The sequence below is a fragment of the Eulemur rufifrons genome, chromosome 17 (assembly GCF_041146395.1).
Source record: "Eulemur rufifrons isolate Redbay chromosome 17, OSU_ERuf_1, whole genome shotgun sequence".
Taxonomy (NCBI): Eukaryota; Metazoa; Chordata; class Mammalia; order Primates; family Lemuridae; genus Eulemur; species Eulemur rufifrons.
In genome coordinates, this window is record NC_090999.1 from 22964599 (window position 1) to 22978291 (window position 13693).

Here is a 13693-nt window from a genome sequence, read left to right on the forward strand (position 1 = left end):
AAAGGCCTGGGCCAAAAACAAAACAAAAGGAGAAGATGCTCTTCAACCCATACTTGGCCACTAGTGCCCCTCAAGGTGGCAAACTTCAGCTGCTGCACCCTATAGAGCACAAAGTTGTTTTGAGTTTCAGAAGGGGGGATGTGGAAAAGGATCCTGGCACAGCCAAGGAACAGACTTAGATGTGCTGATATGAGAGGGTGGGATCATAAACTAAGGGAATAGCACACAAGCTGACATAGGCAGGTAAGCTCTTTTGGAGGTGGCTGTGACAGAGAAAAAAGAAGAGGGACAAGGCCTCTATGAATCGAAGGCTGATGTGCCTGCTTTAGACAATCATTGTTTAATGTTGTTTAATATTTTAACTCCTCCAACTTGTCAACTGTTCCTACAGAATACACACATGTTAAATTTCCTAGACAGTATGGTATACCCTGTACCACCCTCCAAATCCTATCTTCCTAGCTGCCCCTGTTTCAATGAGATTAACCTGTTAAAAGCAGAGCAGAAAACTCACAACTAGCAGTATTGTTTAGCTAAAATACCCTACAGTACACCATTGACATGAACTGCCTGGAAACACTATTGTAGAATTTGCCAGCATTAAATAAAAAAAAGTTTGCCTGTTCACATTTCTTCTAAAGGGTGATTTTATTTGAGAGAGGGATGAAGGACAGGAAGAGGAGTGTACATCTTGCTTTAAACTAGCTTGTTCATCACTTCCCTAAGGAGTATTGGCTGCATGATGTTAGGAAGTGAAGGCCATTCAGCTAGTTGGGCAGCTTTTGTTCCCTCTTAGTTAAATTCACCTGTTAAAGCTAAGACAGGCTGTTCCCTTGGGGGAGGGGGTGGTTGGGATAGTTGGGGGGAAAGGAACAGAGAAAGTCTGACGTGTAGATGTTAAAATATAGCCAAAACGTTATAAACTGAACTGTTAGGGCGAATTTCACTTTTGTTGGAGTTGGCTCCCCCGCCCCCTTAAGTTCGATTGATTTAGGGTAGCTCCCAGGAAAGGACTTCATACCGCTTATTTATACCTAGAAAGCTTTCTTCTCTGTGCAAAGGACACAGAGCTAACCGGGAGAAGGGGGGAGCTTTGGGGAATAAAACTTTCTAAGTCATAGCTGGATAACTTGATTAGAATGCACGGAAAAGCCGGCCCACATTAGATGAGGGTAGAGAGCTTTGAAATCCCTGGAATTAGTGGAGGAGCCCATCAAGGTTCAAAGGTCAGGTCGCAGTGGGCTGGGAAGGGGGAGAGGCTGCAGGGCACTTGGGGCAGTGAGCCTAGACCCCCTCGCGGCCCGAACTCGGTTTTGAGGGCGTTCCCATTCGTAGCGTTGCCTGTCAGTTCAGGCTGTCGGTTTCTCCTTAGAACAGCACTTCACGCTGGAGTCTGGTCTTGCCACCTGAGGAGTTAGGAAACACTCACCAGTTGCTTCAGTCCAGAGAATGCTAGCGCGCTCTAGTTTGCTTTCTGTTCGCTAATTTTGGAAAACATAACCAATTTGATTCTGGTCAGAAGGGGCTAGGATCAGTGACCTTAAAACACCCGCCACGACCACAAACGACTTTGGAAACTGACCAGAAACGAATACTCTTTGGGATCTCATCCGTCCTGAACCCAGGAGTCAGAGCGCGGGTGGTTTCCGCGAACTTCAGGTTAAGACGATGAAACAGATCCACGGAGAAGGGTCCCACGATCCGTGGAAACTAAAGGCAAGCCACGGACGCCCCGAAGGCGCGGGCCCAGGGGATGGGGCGGCCGCCGGGGCCGGGCGCGCCCGGAGCACCTCCCGCAGGTCCCGGCCGGAGCGCGGGGCAGGGTCACCTGACTCGCGGAATTTGGGGCCGCGCGGGGTGGAAGGGGAGGGGAATGGCTAGCACCTCCCTTCCCGCTCCCGCTGGATGCAGGTCGGCGGGGGCCGGCGCCCGGCGGCCACGTGGTGGTGCTGCCGCTGCCCCCGCCCCGCCGGCCCAGCCCGGGAGCCGCGGCGCCCACTGACCCCCGCAGCGGGGGAGGAGGAGGGACGGAGGCGCAGGAAGCCGAGCAGGAAGCGAGCCCGGCGGCCGCGTTTTCCTGGGGAAGCGGCGGGCGGGGCGGCGCAGCCAGCGGGGCCCGGGAAGCCGCCGCCGCCTGGATGGGGTGAGTGCGCGGCGCCGCGAGTTGGGAGGCGCCCGGCGCGGGGTCCCGGGCTCGCGTCCTCGCCTTTGTGTCTGGGGTTCGGGCGAGGGAGGCGGCGGGGCGCTGGGGACGGCGGCTGAGCTGGGCGGCCCCGAGGGTCCCGCCACCGCTCCCTGATCTGCCGCCGGCCGCCAACTGTCCGCGAAGGGCAGTTTGGGGGCAAGAGGAAGAGAAGGATGGTGGGTGTCCGGGTGGAGAGGGAGGACCCCGCCAAGTTAGAAGAAGGGACCCCGCGCCTAGCAGGCTGGCTGGGGCAGGGCGCGGGGCAGGGGCCGCGGGCTTGCTGCGGAGGGAGCGCGAGTCGAATGAATGAGCAGACCCCGGGAGGGCCTTCTGGGTGCGCCCTGGAGTCAACACCCTGTCCCACCTGCTTCGTCCTGCCCGCGCCCCGTTCCCCCTGCGTCCCTGCTTCTGAGCGCGACCCGCCTCCCGGCTGAACTTGGAGGAGCTGGGGAGGGAGGCGCGATCGGGAGACTCCGGATGGCTCTGGAGATCCAGGGTCCGCTATTGTTCCTTTCCCGACTCCAGGGAGCCCCATCGGCTGGCCCGAGGGCGCAGGCGAGACCACTCCGGGCCTGCCACTGCCCCCTGCCTCTTGTCGTTTTCCCCGCCGCAGCTCGGAGAGGGAGGAGGGATGCTGGAGTTGGGGCAGACTCGCGGCGGCTCCGGGAGGAAGGAGGATGCAGAGTGCGAGACGGGCGCCCGCCATCGCCCGCGACCCTGCCCGGGAGGGTGGGTCTCCTCCTTGGGCAGGTTTGCGTCCGCGGTCTAGTTTCTGCAGTCTGCAGGGCTCATCTGCTAACCCCTTTGGATTTCTCATCCCCCTTTTGTGGAGGGGGCCTCAGAGCCTGGAGAGGCAACGGACGGGGGATTACGGCAGATGGAGCCCAGTATAACATGGAGGGGTCAGAAGGGACCTCACCGGGGCCGGAGCCTGGCTGTGTATCCAGGCTCCCCTTTCTTTTGCAAGGAGCCCAGCTCAGCTCAACTTTACTTCCAGTGATGATTGGGGCAAATCTCCAGACCCAAGGCCGCTCACCTGAGGACCAGTGAGTCCTTTCGCTGCAGGCTCACAGGTGATTTGGGTGGGATTCCGTTTTCCTTCCGGGAGAAAAGAATCCTGAGCTGCCTGGAACGGGGAGTCATTGCTAGTTCTCTGGGAATGTGATCTCAGGGCTGTCAGGGCCTGCAGAGAGAGGAACTGTCCATCAGTAGGACACAGCAGAAGCTCATCTGAGCGAGGAGAGTCTCGTCTCCTTGAGGTTTGAACAGAGTTGGAGAAGACACGGTGAATCACAGAAGGCTGGATTTTGATTGCTCTGTCCCCAGCGTGCAGGGCACTGTTTACTCGTGAGGCTGGGAGTTTTATTACCAATGGATATAATCTGATAATCTTTTCTTAATGTAGCCTAACAAGTGTTATATCCCCCCGCCTCCCGCGGCCTTGTAAGGCAGTCGATTTTATGCGAGGAAATTTATCCAGTTCTTATCTTTTATCCAGTGCTTGCATAATATGGATTGGGAGGTCTGTCTGATGCTGGGCTGTGACACGATTTTCATCTCCATTCACTGAGATGCTTCGTTAATGAATTTATTGTATCATTTACACTCTTTAGATTTGTTTTGTGCCTTTTTGTGGGGTAGGGGGAGTGGTAGCTGTAACCCTGTTGAGACATCTTATTACTGATATCTGTGAATTAAAAAGAATGGATGCTGAGCCCCGCCCCCCACCCCAGGATTTCAGTGGGGAAATGATACAGTTTCTCCCTCCCACACACACACTAGTGGTATACCTGACGGTGAAATTCTTCAGACTGCTACTTCTCAAGGTATGTTTGAGGAAGGTACACTTACTATCCCCCAAGCTTTAAGGGTGAAGGAACAGATTTGGAGGTAAGGACAATGGGGTCTTGGAGTTGATAGAAAGCAGTAAAGAACTTTGGTCCCTCCCTCCCTCCGTCCCTTCCTTCCTTCTTTAAAACTAAAAGCAATTAGCCAGTCTTGGTGGCATGCTTTGGAGGTAAGGACAATGGGGTCTTGGAGTTGATAGAAAGCAGTAAAGAACTTTGGTCCCTCCCTCCCTCCGTCCCTTCCTTCCTTCTTTAAAACTAAAAGCAATTAGCCAGTCTTGGTGGCATGCTTCTGTGGTCCCAGCTACTTGGGAGGCTGAGGAGGAGTATCTCTTTAGCTCAGGAATTTGAGACCAGCTTAGGCAACATAGTGAGACCCCCATCTTAAAAAAATAAAACAAATAAAAATAAGTATGAAGTATTTCTAATGTACATAAAAAGAGAATACAGTAAGGCATCCCTTTTTCTATTACCTAGGTTTAAGAGTTGCTAATATTTTCATATTTACTTCATACATGCCCTAATAAAAACTGTAACTAAAATATTCATACCTCCTGATCTGCCTCCTCAGGTAACCACCAATGTGAAGTTAGTACATTTAGTTCCCAAGCATGTTTTGGTATTTGTGTATATTATATAGTATATCCATAACAATTATATGTGAGTTCATTTTTAACATTTTACATAAATGGCTTAATTCTATATTTATGCAGTTTGCATTTTCAAGCTTATCATTATATTTTTGAGGTACATGTAGATATTCAGTTTAGCTGCTATGGAGAATTCTAATGTATGAATAAATTATAGTATACTTATTCCCTTGCCAATAGAAAATTAGAGTTTTCAGTTTTTACACTGTTACAATTTTTCTGCTGAGGGACAGTCTATTTCCACTTTTTTTACTATCATAAACAGTGATACAGTAAACATCCTGAGACATCTTTCCCAGTGCACAAATTTTTCTGTTACCTGTACAATTAATTGCTGGATAGTGAGGTCTAGGTAATGCTGCATTTATAATTTCATTCATTCCTCAACAAATATTGAGGATGTTTGTAAAGTCTCTTTTGGCGTTCTGTTGAATAAAAATGTGAACGTTTTTTATTCAACTTGATCAATTTTAAGGTCTAAAAAGATTACATTAGTTGGCTGGATTATTTTTTGCTTTTTTTCCCATTTTTTTCTTAGTAAGAAAAGTGCTTGTTTGTTATTAAATTGAAGCATGAGACAAAACTGGTGCTAAATTTGGGACACTTGTACCTTTTCTCAGACAGTCACTGGTTGTGTGACCTTGGATTACTCACTCAACCTCCTCTTCCTCATTTCTTCCTTGGTAAAATTAAGGGGTTCCAGTAAGCATTTACAAAGCCACGTTCCTGCTCTAAGAAAATGTGGCTGTGTTATTAAAATTTTGCCCCTAATGGTAACTCTTTAGACTGGAAGGAGTTTAAAGCATTTAAACACATTGGCTTCTTGATTATTCCTTCAAATTACCAGGCACATTCCTGCCTCAGAGCCTTGCTGTTTTCAGTACCTGAAAAGCACTTCCCCTAGATATCTACATGGCTGTGCCCTCATTCCTCAGGTTGTGCTCAGATATCTTCCACCCAGTTCACCCTGCCACCTTTGCCCTGCTTTATTTCCTCCAAAGCACTTCTCACCTTCCAGCTTGCCATATAAGGGTGAAATATCCCTTGCCCAAAGTACTTGGGACCAGCAGTGTTTTGGGTTTCAGATACTTTTGGATTTTGGAATATTTGCATTATATAGTTAAGCATCCCTAATCCAAAAATCTGAAATGCTCCAATGATTATTTCCTTTGAGGGTCATATTGGTGCTCAAAAGGTTTTGGATTTTGGAGTGTTTCAGATTTTAGATTTTTGGGTTAGGGATACTCAACCTGTATTTTAATTTATATTAGTATTGTCTGTCTTTCTGTATTAGAATATGAGCTCTGTGAAGGCAGGATTTTGTCCCTTTTATTCACTATTGTATTCGTAGTGTCAACAACAGTGTTGACACATAATAACAGCTATTTAATGAATGAATGGATGTTTTTTGTTGTGATTTCCTACTTGAAATTTCTCTTTTCACACCTGTTGGATATCCTAACCGGTGCTAGCTGTTCCATGGCTGTTAGTGCCCCACGCGTCCTATTTATGGGTTCTGTTAAGATAATAAACAGTATATTTTATAAAGAAACCACTCCATTTAAATCACTGTGAGTTATTCCACAAGCTACTTTGTCTTCAAATTTTGATCCCAGCATTTTGCCTCATCCTGGATTCAGAGGAAAACATAAGTAACATGATGCTCAGAGGCACACCCACCTTTCCTTTCCTTGGTAACCTAGTTTTGCAGTGTTGTAAGTGTGGGAGATGCACAGCCAAGGGGTGCTGTCAGTTCCACACAGCACCTGGCTTGGCTGGCATCTCCAGCAACACCAAACACACTGAATTTCTAGGAACAGAAAAATGTATTTCTCTGAGTTGTTGCAGAGGATATACTCATCATTGCCCTGACTTTGTGCCTTCATCTGTGAATTCTTTTTTTTTTTTATTTTTTGGAGGGGGGCGATATTTCATGATGGAAAGAAAATGATGACTTTAATTTGTAGATCTGTAGATCTAGGAGCAACCAACATGTAGTAAGGGATCTAGAAATACTCTAAGAACCGTCACGTCATAAAATCCTTAATTTATGGTACAGAAAACATTTACTGTTACAGTACAGTGCATTATTTTGCTAGAAGCCAACTGAATTTTCTACCTTGCATGATGAGTATAGGAGTTGACATAACAAAGCCAAATAGATCAAAGGCCTCTTGGGTGTATTTTAAGCGAGTGGTAGGGAAAATGAGTGTCTAGATTTTTTTCCAGTTAACCATATAGGTATATGATCCTGATGGTATCCTTTAAAAAATTACTAGAATATTGAAGCACAACCATTTTACCCTGTAATAAAATAATTGAAAAAAATCAATATATTATGGATCTGAATAGGGTTAGTTAACCTTCAAGCTGAAAACCATAAGTATATGATTATTATTAAAATATTTCATGATTTAAAGAGATTTCTTCTTGGTTTACAGTTATTCATGAGCTGAAAAGTAGAGGAAGATTGTTTTTCAAATCCCAATTTCCCTGCTCCAGCCATCTACAATGTACAAAAAACTAGTCTAGTTTTTAAGGACTCACCAATGGGTATCAGTAAATTTAATCAGTATTTTAAAAAGTAACTTTATTAACTTAGCCATGTGTTTAAAAACAAAGCAAAACATTGTATTTAATCGAAGGAAGCATGCCTTACTCGTCAACTTTGTATTCTATGTATCCAGTAGTCTGTCACATAGTAGGAGATTAACATTGAGCTACACACTCACACACACATGCGTGTGATCAAGCCCCCCCCCGGTGGTCATGAGATATAGTGTCATCCTGGCATAGACAATTTAAATAATAATGAAAAGGCGGAGGAGTGTAGGTATTTAGCAGCAAAATTCCAAGTTGAGGTTCAGAAGATATGAAAGAAACACCTTTCTTCCCTGTCCACTCTTTGGGGAAGTTTGTGTCTTGTGTCTTGACTGGTTCACAAGCTGGGTTTTTATGATAGGTCTCACCTCGTCTAACCTTAATTGTGATCCGTCCAGTCTGTAGTAAATGGTGTTTACTGGAAATTACAGAGACTTGCTATATAATTCCACAACCATTGGTCACTCCTGGGCAAAGGGAAATCTTTGGGAGTTCATGATTTGTTCATCCCTGCTACTAAATAAACAGAATCCAACTGTGAGAGAAGTTGGTTGTAGTCCAAGAAGCTTACTGTATGATGGAAGAGAATACCTGGATTTTTTTTCCTTAAACTGACATTTAAGAAACACCAAAGCTTATTATCAAGTAACCCAACATGAGCAATTCAACATCTATTGTATCAATTTCCCCCACATTTATTATATTACCTTTGTTTAAACTTCAACTTCATTTTTCTTAATCCCTATTAGGTATTGCTATTGATAAGATCAAAATCAATCTGTGTTTTTATCCTTATGATTCTAGATGAATTCAGTTTGCTTAATATAGAAAGTTTTCTTTTTTTCCAAAATCTCCAAAAGCCTGAAAATTCTTTTGCTTTTTAAAGAGCTAAATAACTCTAAAGTTAACAACAAAAACAGCAGCGTCTACCTCCTTTCACTTTCACTGCATGTGTCAGTTGCTTTTGCTGACTGAAGTGGTAGAAACTCAGCCAGAAAAGAAAACCCTAACAGATTTCACTGGCAGGGAATAAAATTCCTGAGAAGCTTCCTTTTGCACTAGGGTGGCATGGAGGAAGGTGTTTTCCTCCCAAAGGGATCCATTTTGCAAACCAGGAAAGACCATCTAGCAGTGACTCTTAAATATTTGTGAGTCTTAGATGGAGACTTTTGCAAATCTGATGCAGGTTTTGGACCCTTCTGCCTTGGGAAATTTACTTACATACAATGATGCTATATAATTTTGGTCAATCTCAAGAGGTTCATGGAACTCTCTGCCTCAAGGCCATTTATGAACCTCTTTGGAATACCCAAGATCTAGTGAATGTACCTAGAAAACCTTGTTGTATTTATCCTGTGTACCTTTAACAGCCACCTTGCAAGGCTCTATAGTACAAGTACAATCACCACTATCTCCCCTGACAGCTTGATAACCTTTCACACTTGAGTGAAAAGTAATAATAGTGCATTTTATGGCCTGAGTTGGAAAACCAGTCGCCAGTTGCTATGCCGACCGATCTACATACTGTTGACTATTTTTAGGAACTCTTTCTATTGGATGCAATAAAATGCTATTTAGAAGTAATAAAATGTGGCTCTGTAGTATGACTATTTCACAGAGACCTGAAGAATTCCGAGGGTGGATCTTAAGTTTCTCACCCCAAGGCTAGCCATATTTCTTGGCCTGCAGTTAGACTTGCATTGTCTTCTGCTTTTCAGGTGGCAACAGTTTCCTGGCTTTGCTGTTGGCAGAAGGGGACTGAGATGTCCCAGGTCCCACCTGACAATACTCCTAGGCTCACAGAGTAGGTTTTGACTGCTCAGCCCTGTGAGGGAAATATCCCCAACCCACTTTTTGTTTTGCCCTTCTCCCCTGATGGGGCTATCTCCATGGGGACCTGAGGAAGGCAGCCCCTCATTTCCTAGTCAGGGAGCTGGCTCTCAGCTGGAAGCCTGCTCTTCCAGAGGAAAACACGCTTCTGTGGGACGGTACTGCCATTGTCAGCCATACACAGAGATCTGTTTCTTTCGGTGTTCACCTTGGGTAACATCCTCAGGCCTCTTGAGTCAAAAATTGGGCAAAAAGGGATGCTGGCCTGCCTGTAGCAGGGGAAGTCAGTTTAATTGACTTAAGCACCTTCTCTGCGACAGGCTTTCTGCTGCTGGACTCCATGCTTAAGGTCAGAGATAGTCTCATTCATTGTCAGTTTTTCCATGAATGATATGTGGAATTAATGAATGTTAGAAAATCCCAGGGTGAATGACGTGCCCTGCCCTCATGAGCTTAGAGTTTTAACCAGGTTAAGGCCTGTTCGCAGTCTGCTACAGCGCAAGGTGGACTGTTAGTGGTGGGAATGGGGTGGCGTGGTGGGGAGCTCCTTATAGATGAAGTTGAGACCTAGAGAAGTAAAAATAACCCCTTGGAAAGTGACAGTAAGAGAGCAGGACATGACCTTAGTTCTGGCTGCTCACAGCACTGGGCTCCTGAACATTGCACTTTTCTGTTTCTCTCAGAGGTAAACAGTGACCTTGGGAGTCCTGTATGTAGCTAATTATAATTGTTATAAGTGAAGATGACTTGTACACACTTGGACAATCCATGCTGAAGAACAGGGTGAAAATGGGGAGTCCCAGGAGGCCAGTGGCATTGACTGTGAAGGTCAGAACATGATGGAACCCAGGCCCTTAGTATCTGCTGCATGAGAACCATGTTAACAAATCTGTTTCTCAAGCTTTGCCGAAGAGTTCACAGATTCTGTGCTGAGCCTCTTAATTTGACAAGAATGCTCAAGTAATTTGAACGTCTCCTCCCATGAAAGTTGGCATATTAGTGCTCGATCATGTTTAGAACTGAAAGGAAATCCTGACTTGGGCTGCTGAGAAAGGAACCCATGCATGTTGCCCTCTTCTCACCCACCCAAAGGATGTGGGAACTTGTCAGCCAAAAGGCTCATGGACAGTGGGTTGCATTTTCTTTCTTCCTTATGAAAGGAAGCCAAAAGGAAAACATAAGATAGGGCCTGGCCGTGAACATATGCCAGGACCCTAGGAAGCACACAGAGTCCCTCACTGAACATGTCGGGAGGCCGTGACACTGGGCAGGGTGGCTGAGTATTCTGCCTTTCTCCGCCCAAATCTTGCTTCAGGCCCAATCCACGTTTATCATGGGTGCAAGAGACTCAAATGCTTGTAGAGCCTTCTTGGGTCTTTTCTAAAGGAATTTTGAAAAACCTTAGATTTTCTTTGGGGTTGTTATTTTTCTCTTTCGAGAAAAAAATTTCACATTTCTTTCCTATGAGCTTTTTTTTAAGTTGGGGGAAAAAAAAACTATTCAAAATATAGGCATAGAAATTATAGCCAATATTCACATACCTACCATCAAGGATTTCCTTGGAGTGGTTTTTGGTTTTTGTGGGGTTTTTTGAGGGAAAACTCATCTCTGCCACTAACCTCATGTATTAATATATGACCTGTTAGCAATCTTGATAAATCCCTAGTAATTCGATTCTTTCTATGCTATACAACTTTATACGATGTTGAGTGTGCCATTCATTTCCTGTTTCTACTGCTCTTCTAGAGTCCCTAAAAGCCAGCATAAGACAGGCATATGGTGCAATGATTTCCTCCAAATAACACCTATACTAAACCTGTCTCCTGACCAATCTGTTCAGGGATGTGTTACTGTTTGTGCCCTGTTTGGCAGCAAGCTTACTTTCTTCCTCTTCTTTGAAACAACCCCTGATTATTTTAAGTGCATACTCCCTGGAACAAAGGACATTTGATTCTCGTTACATTGAAAGTGGGTGTTTATATCCACGGTGGCAAAAGAAACAAGTAGCCGCTCACCCTATCCTGGTGATAACTGCTGCAGTCTTTGGTGGCAGCCTGCCGGGCTGCGGGTGCTTTGTGTGTGGCTTCCAGAACAAACACACCTACATAACGCTGCCCCATTCTTGTCTTGTTGGGTGACACTTTTTAGGGTTCCACTTTTATTTTAATATTGGTACTTTTAGTTGTCTTGAAGAATTGTAGTATTTCACTTTTTATAGCTTGGGGAGAGTTGTACAGGATGGAATAATTTCTTAAGGAACAGAAGTGTCCTAATGGTAGGGAAGTATATAAGTATCTAAACGTTTTGCTTTTCCAAATTGTTGCCAAGATGTGGAAACCTCCATCCCAGTCTGTGTTGTCAGCTCAGCCAAGTGTAAAAATAGCCACTTCACTTGTTTATAATTGTCTTTACGTTTTTTCCATTGTTGATTTCATATCTTTAGCAAAGCTATATGGAAAAGAATTTGTTGAGTCGTGAGTTTGAGGAACCTATTTGTTAAGCATATGCTTCGCATGTGAGAAGGACAAGGAAATAAAGAAGCTGCCCCCACTCCAGTGAGGCAGGGGTGTGTGAGTGAGGGCCAACAGCCAGGAGTGCTTTTTGCAAATTGCTCCATTCAGACTTCCTAGAGGGACCTTTGTATGTGCCAGCAGCAATTCTGAGGGCTGTTCCTTCTTTAAAGGCAACTGATTTTTTAAGTAATAAAAAGGTTAGTCTGAAGGCCAGACTTTTAAAAATCATTGGTGTTGTCTAATATGCAGCCTGGAAGCTGGGAATAATAAAAATAGCATCAAATTCTGAGGTGCTTATGAGCATTAAATGAGGTGATATTCATTTATAATAAAATAATTTAAAAAATAAAATTTTGCGAAATAATCATTTAAGTAAATGATAGCTATTGTGGCTATTATTATCATTGCTAATGCTTCATGTTCTTATCATCCTACCTTTAAAGAACTACTGTTATATTGGCCAACGTGATTATCCTGCCATTATAATCTATACTAATAACGAAGGGTTGCCCCATATCTTATTGTAACACATCTGACTTGCATATTTTGTGTAGTTTGCAGCGATGTTTCTCTGTACTGTCATTCCCCGATTTGTCCTTCTATTATTGTAATATAGGCAATGCAAAGACATAGTTCTGTTATTAGTGACCAATCTTATTCCAAATTACATTAACAAGTTTCTCAGTCTCACCAGAGAACTTGTCTTATTTTAACCATAATCTAGACATAGAGCAGTAACATCGTGGTTAAATTGAAGATGGTGGTACTTAGCATGAAGCAATGGTGAAGTTAAATTCCCTGTTGAATCCTATGGAAAATTTTCCAACTGTTGATAGGGAAAAATATAGACATGTTCTCTGAATGGTATATAACAGAGTAATATTTGAGTTTGCATAGATTGGGAGTTCATCAGTCTTGAGTGAAATAAAATTGTTGGTTCATTATTCCTTCTTCTCCATGTGGCAGAGTGAATCTTTTAAACTATAACTTTCAATCATTGTTTATTGACTTGCTGTAGGCCAGGCCCAGTGGCTCAGGCTTGTAATCCTAGCACCTGCACTTTGGGAGGACGAGGTAGGAGGATTGCTTGAGGCCAGAAGTTCAAGACCAGCCTGAACAACATGGTGAGATCCTGTCGCTTACCAAAAAAAATAGAAAAAATGTTAGCCAGGCATGGTGGGGCATACCTGTAATCCCAGCTACTGGGAGGCTGAGGCATGAGGATCACTTGAGCCCAGAAGTTTGAGGTTGCAGTGAGCTATGATGATGCCACTGCACTCTAGCCCAGATGACAGAGTGAGACCCTGTCCCTACCCCTTCCCAAAATAATAATTTGCAGTATTTACTAGATCAGAGTTTTGTGATCCTATGATAGTAAGTGAATGTTAAAGCTGGTAGCATATACATTTTCTGTTTAATTTTATGTCTGCTTTGTTAGTAATAATGAAATGCTACTATCACTGTCTTTGAAGGGAAAATCTAAATCATCACTGTCTAATAGAAGTGTAACCAAGCCACAGATACAGGCCACATAAGTAATTTTAAATTGTCTAGGAGCCACAAAAAAAGTCAAAAGACACATGAAATTAATTTTAATGATTTGTTTTACGTAGTATGTCCAAATATTATCATTTCCAACATGTAATCCATATGAAACTTAATAATATAGTTGACATTTTTTCCCCAGTAAGTCTTGGGAAATCCATTGTGTATCTTCCATTTACAGTGCATCTCAATTTGCTCTAGTTACAGTTCAAATGCTCAGAAGCCACATGTGGCTAATGTCTATAGTATCGGACAGCAAGGATTTAAGTAGTAATATGTCTTCTTCTTCTAGGTCCTGTGATCCCAGCTCTACCTGGCACCTAGAATGCCTTCAATAAATGCATGTTTGATTAAGCTGTATCTTTACCCCATTAACTGGGATTTTCCCCTTAGCTTTAAGCATTTCTGTAGAGAATTATAATAGCTTCATTGGAAAATGATAATACGTGGTATAATGAACATTTGAGTTTTTGGTTTGTAAATCCGTATCTCTGCTTTCGTGCAAGTGCATTAATCTATATG

The 13693-nt window shown here is 43.9% G+C and overlaps 1 protein-coding gene across 3 annotated transcripts in view; it reads left to right on the top strand.

Moving 5' to 3' along the window:
- The first annotated feature begins 1997 nt into the window (after positions 1-1997).
- RAI14 (retinoic acid induced 14) overlaps positions 1998-13693 on the top strand; it is a 130163-nt gene continuing 118467 nt past the window's right edge. For 2 of the 3 annotated variants that reach the window (XM_069491927.1, XM_069491930.1), the window contains exon 1: positions 1998-2143. The gene's annotated coding sequence lies outside the window, so the exon portion shown is untranslated. The remainder of the gene's footprint in view (positions 2144-13693) is intronic. The other variant, XM_069491925.1, reaches the window with a different exon arrangement.